General features: G+C 41.8%; 1 long non-coding RNA gene across 1 annotated transcript; it reads right to left on the reverse strand.

Moving 5' to 3' along the window:
* Positions 1-1947: 1947 nt before the first annotated feature.
* LOC141409020 (uncharacterized) lies at positions 1948-4312 on the reverse strand. Its single transcript, XR_012427083.1, has 2 exons — positions 3939-4312; positions 1948-2714 (listed from the first exon to the last, which is right to left on the reverse strand). It is a non-coding gene; the product is annotated as an uncharacterized lncRNA (long non-coding RNA).
* Between the last annotated feature and the right edge of the window lie 9808 nt (positions 4313-14120).

Raw genomic sequence — 14120 nt, forward strand, 5'->3', positions numbered from 1 at the left:
AGTGACTTCTTTTCCCAGGCTCTGAGAAGTAGCAACACGCTGCTGCCCTGCAGCCTTTCTGCGGAGTGAGCACCGCTCTGGATGCTGGAAGCTGAGCTCTGTGCTGGGCCAGCCCGAGGGCAGTGAGAAAAAATCCCTGCAGGAAAGTCATTCCCCAAAACAAGCTCATCCCAGTTCCCAGCCAGCTTCTGGGGCTCCAGCCCTCAGCGCCAACTCCACGTTTGTCTCCGATGGCGGGGAAATCATCCTTAATTCCCAGGGCAAGTTGTTCCTAGGAAAGAGCAGAATCTCAGGAGGAAATCACATCATCCACGAGGGGAGAGCCAGTTCCTTTGTACTATTTTTCAGGGCTGCCTTTGGAGCCAACAATCTGTCATTCCTTGAATAAACAAGCACCTTATCATATCACAAACATTTATTTAACCCTTTTCTCCTGCACTTTTACCAGCAAGGAGAAGGAAAGCAGTTAGCAGGGCAGCCAGAGCCCGTGGCAGAAATGCCAAATTCCCTGAACATTACACCCAATCTGTAAAGTGTCAGCCGGTCCTTTTCTGTGCCTCCATAAAATGCCAGAACCAGTCACCCAGATTCAAGTACCACATTCCGGCCTCCCACTTCCACATCGTCTCTGCCCCGGCCTCGGCCCCATCTCCATTAATACCCCACGCCCTTTTGCAGACGGGCCCTTAATTCTGTCCAGTGGAGTCTGGGCTAATTGGTTAGTTTTTTTTAGGGGCTGATGGGGGAAATAGAAGAGGGTGGAGGGAGAGGCAAAGGAGTGTTTACATTTCTCCTTTTAATGACAATCCACTTGACAGAGCTGTGAGTCCCAGCATTTTGAAATGTGTATGTGTGAGTGTGATTTTTTTTTTTTTTTAAAGGCGTCTTCTTTGACTCTGACATCATAGGAAAATGGAATGCGCTAAGTATGTAAATTTCTCCAAGCTCTCACAGTCTCCATTTTCTCTCGGTGGATGGATTTTGTTTTTCTTTTCTGGTGTTGCTCCCACACAATGGGGCCAAATCTTGTTCAGGACAAAGAAACATATAAATAGAACATGCATGTGGTATGCACGGGAACTCTTGGAGACCAGAGAGAGACTGTTTGGACAGGCGTCTGAGGGCTGCTGGGGGAACCTTGGGGTCTTGGCCTGAAGAGCTTGACAGGCAGTGTCTGTCCCCAAAGTGACAAGTCACAAATTTCAAAATCATTCTTATTTTCTGGGAAACACTAAGAAACCCTGGAATGGGTACAGATTGAAAATGAGGATGTGAAATATCTTTGTGTGAGTGCGTCAGATGTGGGATGTCAGTCTGCCTAAGAGATTGGATGTGTTTTACAGAGCTGATGGAGTGGGTTTTCTTTTTGATTCACCACGAACAATGGTAAGTCCCGTGCAGCATCTCACCCTCTGCATCTGCATCATCTCAGTGGCTTCCAGGTACTCGCTGAAGCTTATATTCAACCTGTTTTCCTGTATTATGGATTTGCAATTGTTTCTGTGTCAGTCATCCTCCAACCAAACTCTCCCCTCTTAAAACTGCACACTATAGCTCTAGCCAAAAAGACTTTTATCAGCACAAGTTTGAACAAACTAATGTGTGCAGGCGCTGAGTGGTTATTTTTGTTTCCAAGTCTGGACATAGAATCACTTGTTCAATTTCCTGCTGGGTTATATCAAGTGGTTTTAACATGTAAATCTCTGATAAGGAAACTGACTAATTTATGTAGATTACCCATCTGAACTGCTGTCAGGATTGCCTTAATTTTTTCTGCTTCCTTTACTTCTTTACTTTTTCTCAGTCATCATTATTACCATTACTAGAACTATCAAGTACAACTTTATTCAGTATATGTTTAGAAAATGTTCTTACTAAAACTTAAAAAAAAAAAAAAAAACCAAAAAACCAAAACAAACAAAAACCCTCCGCATTCCTGAAGTGTGTGTGGGAGTTCTGTTAGTTTGGATGTCTGTGCTTTACAACCCGGATTCAAAATAAATACGCCTCTCAGACTCCATCACGTCCTTGACAATCAGAGATTGTTCATTTGTTTTAATTAAAAATTTTAAAAATGAGAAATGATCTGAACTACTTCCGTTTTATTTCTAGTCCTTAACCAGCCTCACCCTACTGCAGGCGATGGAGCTTCCCTAAGCTCTAAATTGAAATCCTGCAAGCTGCTTGAGCACTAGATTCTAGAACCTGCTCTGGCTATAACATGAAGTAAGTTGATCCCTGGGGGATTTTCCATGCAGTAGCTTGATGAAAGCTACTGGTTCCCACCCAACCCCGGCCAAAGGAACACCAAATTGAGCCACCATCCACCAAGAAAGCACCTCCATAAGAACCCAAGGTCAGGTGAGCGATCACAGTACCTGTGCTTAACATCATAGCAAGGAAAGACGCACCGAAGAGAGAAGGAAAGACAGCGTTGAATCAATGACACCACCCTGCCCCCATCCCCTGGCAGCAGCTGTGTGGCAAGAAGAGAGAATCAAATAATTGTTAATTCTATGCTCAAATACACAGACTGGGGTGGTATCTTAATCTGTTCATGCTGCTATAACAAAATACCACAGACCAGTTTATAAACAACAGAAATTTATTTTTCACAGTTCTGGAGGCTGGGAAGTCTGAGATCAAGGTGCTGGCAGGTTCTGTGTCTGGTGAGGGCTGCTTTCTGCTTCCAAGACGGCAGCTTGTTGTTTCACCTGGCGAAAGAGATGAAAGGGCAAAAGGGGCCTAGCTGGTTTTCCCCAGCCTTTTTATAAGGCACTAATCCCATGTATAAGGGCAGAGCACTCATGGGCTAATCACCTCCTAAAGGCCCCACCTCTTAACGCTGTTGCCTTGGGGATAGTGTTTCAACGTTATTTTGTGAATTTTGGGAGGGACACGAACATTCAAGCCATAATAGGAAGACTGAGTCAACAGAAACCGGTACAGTAGTCTCCCTTATCTGCAATTTCACTTTCTGAGGTTTCAGTTATCTTCAGTCATCCATGGTCCAAAAATATTAAATGAAAAATTCCAGAAATAAACCATCCATAAATTTTAAATTGCGTGCCATTCTGAGCAGCATGATGAACTCTCTTGCCATCCTGCCCAGGTCGTGAATCATGCCTTTGTCTAGTGTATCCACACTGTAGAAACTCCCCACCCTTAGTCATGTAGTAGTCATCTCAGTTATCACATGGAAAAGGCATGTATATGTAGGGTCAGTACTACTCGAGGTTTCAGGCATTCACTGGGAGTCTTGGAATGTATCCCACCACTGTAACCAATATCTGATGCTATTCTCACACCAAGCTGGTAAACCTGGCCTAAACAAAGTCCCAAGCTGCCCCCCAGACTTGTGAGCTAGGTCTCTTGTCTAGAAACAATCTTTAGTGACCCAAAGTCAAAGCTTAGGTATCCCGTTGACTGGGCACAGGAGTGGAACCCATCTATTCTGGAATGTGGGTTTCTAGTCAGGTAGCATCTGCTTCGTTGTTAGGTGCCTTGAGGAATGTGGGACCAGGAGGGTCCTTCGTGCCTCTCCCTACACCTCAGTCGCACCCCAGCCCCATCCTGGTGCTCCTGCAATGCCCCACTCTCTCAGAAGCCTCATGCTTCAGAAGTGTTTTAAGACAAGACAGTGTGAGGCTAAATGCAAACTGGCTTCGAAAATGACCATTTTTTGTACCCACTGGGAATCCTTCAAGACCTTTCCCTCCCCTCCCTTCTCCCCACAGTGAACTTTAAGTACTTTTATCCATAGAGACCAAAGACAAAGTACTGTGCCTGACTTCTCTTTTCCAGCCAGCCCCCTTGCCAGTCTGGCTTCTCTCTTCTTTGTTTGGATGCTCTTCTTCATGGCTCCTCGCCAATGCACAGATGTAAACTATTGTCTGATTATTAAAAGAAAAACACAAAACACAAAAAAGCACACATGCCTTCAGTATTAATGACCATAGAGCTGTCTGCATAAGGTGAAGTCTGTGGTTCGAGCAGACCACAAACCATCAGCCCCTGCTGCTGCAGGAGCGCGTGCTTTTCTCCTGTGTCTCATTAGAAACGAATGTAGGCAAACACAACAGGCTAAGAAAGGAGCACCACCGTGCCCTTGAAACTCTTCGGGGCAGCCTCCAGTGGCAAGCCTTGTCTTTGCCACCTCCTCTCAGTGAAGTTCACCATCTTTAGGCCCCCTCAGAACTGCCGCCCCATGCTGTCCTCCTCAGCCTAGTAGCCAGAAACCCCGTGTTTGGTCTTTTGCCCTCAACAAGACACTTCTAGCCACATTGAGTCATTGCTAGCTTGTTGGAGAAGTGAGAGCACTGGGTGGAGAGTCAGAAGCTGGCTTCCCTCCTACCCCTGCTGATTGGTTGCCTGATCCTGGGCAAGTTTCTGCTCCCTGCTCAGTATCCTTGCCTGCAAACTAAGAGGGCTGGGCTAGACACATTCCTTCCATTTTTCCTTAAGCAAATATTTATTTAGCTCCTACTCTGTGCTAGACACCGAGGACGGAACTGAAAACAGGACAAACAAGGTCCGTGCCCTCATGGAGTATATGGAACAGCAGGAGAAAGTTAAAAGAAAGTAAAAGAAGACACTCTGAGCATCCTTGTAGCTCCAGCAACCTTTGAATGTGTCACTGAGAATAGCCCAATGTGCTGTTCTTCTGATTTATCGGGGATCAAAGTCTTTAACTAAAGATGTGGGGTTCTTTATGGATTTTCAGGCGTCAGCTTCAGGAAATAAGTAATCAGGAGGCTTTCATGACCCTGAAGTCCCCCTTCAATGGATACCTGCTACACTTCTCTCCTGAAAGCCAGGTATCTGCAGCTGTCATCCCACTTGCTACTTTAACTGAAGGAATTTTCAGAAACAGCAGCCAAGCATGACACGCCACCAGCCTGTAGCTCCACCCTTCAGTGGAACTGTTATTTTTAGGCCTCTCCTCTCTTGTCACAAGCATCTACATACCTCCCTGGGTGACTCATGTTTGTGGATAGCACCAGGCACACGTGACTTTTTCAATGTGGGGCTGGCTTATTTTGACAAGCCCACTCTCCATTCCATCTCTACTTGCAGCACTCAGAATACTCTAATGTGGGAAAAACTGTGGGACTTCCTTCCAGTGCCCCTCAAATGTGTGCCATGCAGCAGGAAAACTACCCCCAGAGAAGCCAGGGCAAAGCTGTCCATGAGCCAATGGGTTACTAGTCATAACGTTGAACATACTGCTTCCATATTGCTTTGCTCTACATTCGTATCCATATGACTTGACCCCAGAGCTTCAGGTACAGTAAAATGCTCTTATTCGTTTTGGGGCCATGTTACCAGGCATCAAGGTAATATCCTAAAAAATCACACCTCGCATGGCTGTTAGACACCTATGGAAGATGTGGGCTCTCAAAACAGCACATTTCGAAATTGGAGTACTTCTAGAAGGTGTTGGGCATGAATCATCCATTTCTATCAGAATTTTTGCCATTTTTTGGTCATAGAAAAAGATATTTCTGAGTCTATATTTCAGGCAATATGACAAAAAGGATAAAAACATTGCCACATGGACCCAGGTCAGTGGCCTATCTGTGTGGTGCCAGGAGGCAGAGAAGATGAATATTCTCTTTCAGATTCAGCGAGTGACTCCTTTCGTCATAAATCCATTCGGTGGTGTCATGTCACACCCCTCTCCTATTGCCTCTACACCCACTTTTTTTTGTATATTGGTTTGTTTGTTTTGTTATTTCTGGTCTTTAATAATCTCAGGCTTTTTCTTATCACAAGGTATCTTCAAGGGCTATTCCTTCTGCCCGAAGTATATTCACCCTGGAATATATTCTTCACCCGGCTAACTCATTCTGGTCTTAGTTTAAAGATCTTTTCTTCAGAAAAGCTGTATCGACCCCTTTGGGGGAAGGTGGATTTCTCTGTTTTTTCTTTCTTAGCATCCTATATCTTTCCACTGTAGCACTTCTCACAGCAGTATTTAAATGATTATTTGTTAAAATGACTTGCTGAATACTTGTCTTTCCTACCAGATTTTAAACTCCATGAAGGCAAGCCTTCTTTATTCAGTTCTGCTGTTCCAATGTCCAGCACAACACTTTGCATGTAAGAGTATTTTTCTCAAAACCTGTGTCAATTTGATAAGTATCCTTCTTTAAAGATATTTTGGTGAAATGCTTTAGAGCTTTTGGCCATCTCCCATTTGATTAGTATTTGCACAGTGATTTGTATAAGTTCTTCACATGTCTAAAACGAATTTGTCTTTAATCAGTGAATGAGTTGCACGTGTTTTTTCCAGTTCATTGTTTTTATTCAAGTATTATATTATTATACATCTGTATATTATATAATATTATAATACAAGACACACTTAAAATTTTTTGGGTAGTGAAAGTTATCAATATATTATTTTATAGTTTCTCAGTTTCTATTATATGTAGAAAAGCCTTTACTATTCTGAATTTATTTTTAAAGTATATTCTTTTTTTCTTCTAGTACTCTTCTGAGGTTTTTTTCTTTCTAAATTTTGGATCCATTGGAATCTCAGTATATACATATTTTTTCAGAAGTCTATATATTTTAGTATCATTTATTGACTTAAGCTGCCTTTTCTCTATTGATTTAAGCTACCAACTTTTGTTATATACTAGTTTACCATATATATTTCTATCTACTTACCCATATACCAATACCATGAGGTGTTAATTGATACCACTTTACAATGCATTTGACACCTGGTAGGGTAGTCTTATTCATTAATCATCATACTCCACTGCACCCCAACTCTAGCTAGCTGCTTTTTAGATTTTCTCTTTGTTTATATATTCTGCAGTTTCTTTGTGCAAATTTTATTCTGCAATTTCTTTGATGCAAATTTCTTTACACTTATCTTTAATAGTTATTATTGTTCTTTCAATAACCTACCACCTCACTTTTTTCTCATCTTCTGAAATAACAATTACACTTTTGAAAGAGAAGAAAGACTTTCGTGGAAAAAAGAGATTCTCTCTCTGTCCTCTATGTCTCTTTACCACTCTCCTATATTTTTCATTTCTTTGCCTCTCTGCACTATAATTCTGTATAATTTGTTCACATTATCTTCAGTTCTCTAATTCTGTCTTCCACAGTGTCTAATCTGCCACCACACCCACTCACTGACTTTTCAATTTCTGTTACTCTATTTTTAATTTTAGAAGTGCTAGTTGATCTTTTTCAAACCCACCATGTCAATTTTTATTGTTTTCTATTTCTTACAGGTACCTTAAAGCTTAACTTTCATTCATTTAAATAAATTTTCATTTATTTAAATTTCATTCATTATATTAAATTTCATTTATTTAAATAAAATTAGCATAGCTCTTTGTATTCAGTGTCATTCAAAACAGCTGCAGTTGTATAACTCTCCTCTGCTGTTTATTTTGCTGGCATTAACTATTGGTGCTTTGTTTTCTAGTGTTTGGTAATCTTCAACTGTACTGCCTACTGCCCTTGAGAAACCATTTATACAAAATCCTCGAAGCCTAGGATGAAAGTATCTGCCTCCAGAGATGATTAGAGTTTGCTTCTGCCAGGTGCCTGGGGACACTATGGTTGCGTATCACTTTAAATTCATAGCTCAGAGTTTCTTGGCTCATCCCAAAGACATGTATTTGAGCAGCATATGGGCAAATGCTGCTGGCCAATGATTCAGTGATGACGTCCTATCAGGGACAGGTTTTCTTTTTCTTTTCTCTGCTTTGCTTAGTGTCAAGGTAACTCTCCCATGGTCCCCTGGGGTAGAGGGAAGGAGAGCAGGTTCACCTTTGGTTTGTCCTTACCCTGAGGGTGAACCTCTTGGGACTCACAGCTTAATGTGGGAGAAAAGTCTCCTATGAGACACTCCTTCCTACCTTGGGTGAGTCCTGGCCTTTGACTTTTGTCTTCTTCACTCTGAGAGTTCATGAAAACCACAGCCAACTCAACTTAACCTGATCAACCATGGGCAAAATCCAATCAGGGCAAAATCTAATCATTTGGGAAGTCCTGATTATCTTGTCAGCTTTGCAGTGCTTTTAAAATCAAGTTTGTTTAACATTTTATCCAAATATTCATTGTTTTAACTGGAAGAATTAATCTAAATAACTAAGTCCATTATTACCAGACATCAAATAATGTCTGTTGATTTTTCTTATAAGTTTTAGTAACAGCTTATCTAGCTTTTTAAAATCCTATATTTTTATTGCTTCAAATTCCATTTATAGATATCTTTGGGAGAATTAAATTTTTTGCTTTAAGTCTTCCTACTTAAGAATATGGCATGCCTTTCCATTTCTTTCATTTTTTCCTCCTCAATAACATTTTAAAGTTACATTTTATATAATTTATATTTTGTGTTAAATTTTTACTCTTACTTACTTTTAAAAATTATTTTTATCTCTTTTGTTTTGCCCACATCTCACATTCCTTTTTACCAAAATGTTTACTTTAAAAAATATATACCTAGGTGTTTTCTTTCAGTTATATTAATATAAATATTAAACCTTTAAGTTTTTTCAGAATTCTGCTTTAAACTCTGTCCCATAGGTTCTGATATGTACTAGCTTAATTATTTTCATTTATAAAAATATATCCCTTAATTATTTTTATTTTAAAAAATATATCCCTAGTGGAAGAGTTGCACATGAAAGAATATTTTAGCATTTCCGGGTGGTAGAATTTTTCTCTTTCTTCCTCATTTTATTATTAGTTTTTAAATGAATTGCTTTGTGATTGGAGAAGCTTTTCTGGATTCAGTCTAATTTTTGAAGTTTAGTATCATTTTCTGTGTGGACTTGGATATGGTCAGTTTCCAGTAGAATCTGGGTCTCTGTTCTGCTGCTTCCATTGTGGTCTTGGTTTCTAGGCTGTCATTTTTGCTAGGTTCGGCCAACTTGGGTTTCACCTCCCATTGTCTTGCTAACTATTTCCTGAACTATTGTATATTTGTTTTTTTGAGCTCCTGTTTTTTAAAGGTGATTGTTTCACTAACTTTTTCTTTTCTTTTTAAATTCATGACAGTATGTTGGATCATAAATGTCATCTGTTTTGTGGCAATATTTTTCTAGTGAAGCTTTTTAAAACATAATGTATTTGCTTTTCTTGTTTCATTCATTCTCTTTTCATCTATAGGTACTGTGTGTGTTCCTTTTTGAATACTACCCATCTCTAAGTCAGGTCTGGGCTTTCTAAATTATCTTTCTGCAAGACATTTGGACACGGAAGTGGGTGGTGGCCAGGGTTATATTCTAAGCTAGCAGGAATTCTCTTTAAATATAATGTTGTATGGATGAGGGACAACTTCGAGATTTGCTTCTCCTCCTGCAGGTACTGGCAGTCACAAGCAGGGCTGCAAACCAGGAAATCTCTCCCCTCCCCGCTCTGCTGAAACACTAACTAATCAACTTTTTCATTGTTACTGAGTATCCCAGTCATTGAATTCCTCAGTTTTCTGGAACTGTGATCACACAAGACTTCCCTTTAGAACAGGGATACTCTATAGTAAGAAGCCACAGTTGAACTTCACGTCACCCTCATTGCCACTCTCATCGAATACTGTGGCCTTAACCTCCTCCTTCAATCCAGTTTAAGACTGGGACATGGAAAATAAGAAAGTGTTCAGACATTTTCAGAATGGAATAATGTGTGTGAAGGGCGAGGTCCTGATGCAGTGGCCACCGGCACACCTGAAGGGGTAGCTTTTCTTTTTGGGACAAAGGGTCTCTATTGTCCTTCAAAAAAAAGAAATCTTATCATACTTTGATTATATCATCCAGGACAATAGACTGTCCTGGAAAACAAAAGTCACCAGCCTCTGCTAAAGCTGGAGTCTTTGGGGGTAAAATCAGGACCACAGGTCAAACACAGTTTTCGGTGACCTGTGTCTGCAAGGCAGTCAGAAGCAATAAACTGTGCAGGGTTGATTAAGCTTGATGATATCAATGTAGTCTACTGAGTACTGAAATATTGAAATATTTGTGATGTCATCTATTTATCTGTATTGTTCCATGGGTATGTATCTCCTATTTGCTTTCATCAGAGATTCAGAGGACAGTCCTCAAAACGAAAAGGTTTTTGTAGTTGTTTTCTGAAACATCCAAGAAGTACCTGGAAAGACAAAGGGAACGAATACCTACTACTACGAATCACTGGATGCTGATAATGTGCTAAAGGTGATATCTTATTCACAGCTGCATCAGGTAAGTGATCATCCAACATTTTTCAGGGTTTTACTCAAGGCTCAGAGAGGGTAAGAAACTTGCCAGAGTTATCCAGCAAGCAAGGAACAAATCTGGCATTCAAATACAGGCCCCGAAGCCTCCAGAGCCTAGGGTGGGAGCTGGCACCGACACGAGGACAGGAGAGAGTGGAAAAAGAATTGTAGGATTCCTGAAACGAAGCAGGTCTGGTCCCTACAAGGGGCCCGAGGCCTCAGAGGGGGACTTGCCCAGTGAGCACAGGGTGCCGGGAGCTCCGTACCTCCCTCCTCCAGCCCACAATTTTCCATCACCACCGGAGAGCTGTTTGAAATACTACAGCTCCAATCCCCATGATCCTCTTGAAATTCCTCCACCATCCCTGAGGCCTCCCAGTCCCAGTGTGGGAAATTCTGCTTTAGAGGGATGTTATGAATATTAAGGAACAAGTGATTATTAATCTTTTGGCAAACGTATAGTCCTATAGAAATGTTAACCGTATGTTCCCATTTAACTTCATTTATAGCACTTGGATGACACTAAGACATTTGCCTCTTGTTTAGGAATTATACTAGTCAGAATTTGCAAAGCAATCATTAGGCACTTCCTACATAAGGCATAAGAGACGCTGTCTACATCTTCGTGCCATCTGATCCAGAGGGTTTGGTTTTTGCTTTGAATAATACCCTGTAGTTCACTGGGTCTGTTACAAATAACCTCTTAATTATGTGACTTACTCCAGTCAGAAGACTTCATCAACTCACCATTCCTCTGAGACCATTTACAGGTTATTAAAAAATCCAAGTTCCGTAGAGCTGGCCTTCAACTCGGATGTTAAGCTTGACATGATTCCTTTCCACGTGTTTTCATTTTCTTCTGCGACAGCATCTCCTGCTCCCTAAAATAGTGCATTTATCTCCCAAATTCAATTATCCATATTAACTGGGGAGCTGCTATCGGGATAAGTGATATCCGTAAATGTTCCAAGAAGCTTTAACCTTAATAACTTTATCACAATCAATAGTTCCAAATTCATCAAACAGGGCTTCACTAGAGTTGCCAAAAAGGAATACAATTTAACTGCTCTGAGAGCTTTCACCCTGTCCTCATCACGTGTTTCCATGGAAGATGCAAAGAACAGAGACACACGAGAAAGGTGGACAGGCAGAGTCAAAAACGAAACGGAATGAGGTATCCGACTGTCAACAAGCTGGGTAATCTGCATTTCCCTGAGCTCGACTCTGTTCCTCTCTGTTCTTCCTTCTGTTTTTTCTCTCTCCTCACTGGAGTGCTAATGAATACCTTCCACTGCTCTGGAATGCCATTGTGTTGTGACTGTCCTCCCTTGCGAGGTCTTTGGGGAGGCCACGATGAGACCGGTCTCATCCACGGCTTCATGTCCTCCTCCCTGATACAGTCCCCAAAGACCCTCTCCACTCAGGGCTCAAGTGCCACTCACTGGGTGGGTCATACCCCCAGCCCTGTAAAATGTTTCTGAAGGATTGGGGTTCTGACATACCTCACCCGAATCTTTTGCATCTTTAATAAACGAAGTTAGTACCAAGTTATCTTAAAGCAATCAAGTCTTCATTTACACCCTTTAAATATCTCTAGACAGTTATCACGGCCCTCTGTCAAGCAACACGATGACCCCGTTCTGCCCTCTCTCAGAAATGCGAAGGAGCAGTGTTTGCGCTGTTTCAAAAAATCTTTGGCAGCAGGGAAGACGGACTCTGTTGTTATCAGAAATGGAAAGTAAATTTGTCTCTCCTCTGTAAACAGAGACGTTTTTACACTGTTCTTCGCAGGAACTCACAGTGCAGCTTACAAACAGCAGGGATATGGTCATTGGTCATTTGTTTCCTTACTAACCAGAAAAAAAAGCCAGGGATGTGGTCAGATGACAATCATGAAATCACATTTTATTGAATAGGCTTTATACTTGTAAGATGTCATCTCTTCCTTTTGTCTCTAACCTGCTTTTTTCTCTCCCCCCCTTTTTTTCTTTTTTTGGCTCTTATCTTCGGGTAAAATGCATGAATCTTCACCTTGGAGCAAACTAAACAGACTCCACTTTAAATTCTTCAAGGACAGTGACTTTAGTCGTTATTCGTGTGTGTGTGCGTGTGAAAGAGAGAGACAGTACCAAATGAATGAGTGACTGAATAAGAAAATAAATGAATAAAAATTGCAAAAGGGATCAAACAGGAGCAAATATGAGATCGTTTAATTTAAAAAAAAGAAAGAAAATCTAGTTACATTGCGAAATTCACTGTTGCTGCTGTATCATGACTAGAACACTCCGTCCCATAAAATTGTGCTGACTGAGGAAGGCACACAGCGGGGTGCAGGCTGTGGGGACAGACAGCCCTGTATTTGCATCCTGGCTCCAACATGGACCTGCCTCCCTAACTGCTCTGAGCCTCCGCTTTCTCTTCTGTCCGAGGCAAGTTACCACAGCCGTAACAGGCACCTTGTGGGATTCACGAGAGAATGATGTCATACCGTGCTTGTCACTATGCCTGGCACAACGTGCTGAATTTTCTCTGGGTGACACTCAGGTAAGTGTCAAAGTGAAGAAGTTTTTAATTTTTGCTAAATCTGTCATATGTGTTCCATGGATTTATTCTTTCACATCTCCTACTTCTTATCTCCTATTTTGTAAGTCCTCAATGATGAATTTTACTGAAACAATTTCAGGACTCATTTTAGAATTAGGATTCAGCGCTCCACATGCCCCGGAGGTGATAAAGGCCATGCTAAGTAATCCCTCTGCTGTGTCTGGGCCGGTCTTTGGAAGGCAGCTTCCAAGACCCAGGTGGTAGAGTGGTCCTGTCTCCAGCCCTCCTCTGAGTTCTCTTCCATTGCAACCCTTCCTCATTTTGGATGAAGCAGCTGTGCTGGAAGCATGAAATATAGGCGAGTGCTCTGAGAGTCAAAGAAACGTCTCTCAGCATAAATAAGAAGCAAGACATAACTAAGAAGGAGGGAAAGGCAAAGTGAGCATTTTTCGAATCCTAAAGGGTATCGTTCGAATGGCCTCTCTTTTAGAACTTCTTATCTGAAGTTTCAAAAAGGTTCTTAAAATCATTTATGCCAATAAAACTTGGAAGTGTTGAAAGAATCCCAAAAGAGAAGGCATCTTAGGCATGGTGCCACCTTGTTGCCTGTAATTGCAGTCCCGGTTCCACTCTGTTAATCCTGTCAAAGCAAAACCGCACAACTGGGACTCTCACTGATACCACTACCACTGAAGGTTGGAAAAAGGAGCCAGGCATGAGTTTGCTGTGAGTAGAAAAGTAGGAAGTGGCAAAGCTACTTAGCTGAGAGATTTGGGGACTGAGGGCTTAAATTAATATGATCAAGAAAATAATGAGTCTCCAAATTAACAGCTGCTGGTCAGGGAGACCCTAAAAGCAAATGCTGTTATTTATTTAAGGTTCAATCGTCTTACCTGGGATTGTGGATATCTGCACAAGATGGGCTGCTTGGCATGGCTGGGAGCCCTGGAGCTGCCACCAAGCAGTGGGCACTGGGTGCACGGATGGGGAAATCACCACGCGCTGGGTCCTGCCTCAGCTTTACAGGAACCGTCTCGTTTGACCCTTACAGAACTCTGGGAGTCAGCTGCAGTGGCTATCATTCCATCTTAGGAAAGGGGAAACTGAACTCAGGGATATGAAGTAACCTGACCAGGGTCGTACAGGGTTGGGATTCACATCCAACACAGGGACGCTAGGGTCACCCTCCTAGCCTCCTGCAGGTGACCTCGGCAACCCAGAAAGAGGGCACAGCCATGTGTTGAAAGTGAGCTTGGGTAATAGTTACCTGTGCCCTGTGCTGGGCCCAAGATATCCCCAGGTTGGGGAGAGTGCATTTCCATCTTCACCATGGCAGATGCAGGTGTGGATA

Source organism: Macaca fascicularis, chromosome 18 (assembly GCF_037993035.2).
Source record: "Macaca fascicularis isolate 582-1 chromosome 18, T2T-MFA8v1.1".
Lineage (NCBI taxonomy): Eukaryota > Metazoa > Chordata > Mammalia > Primates > Cercopithecidae > Macaca > Macaca fascicularis.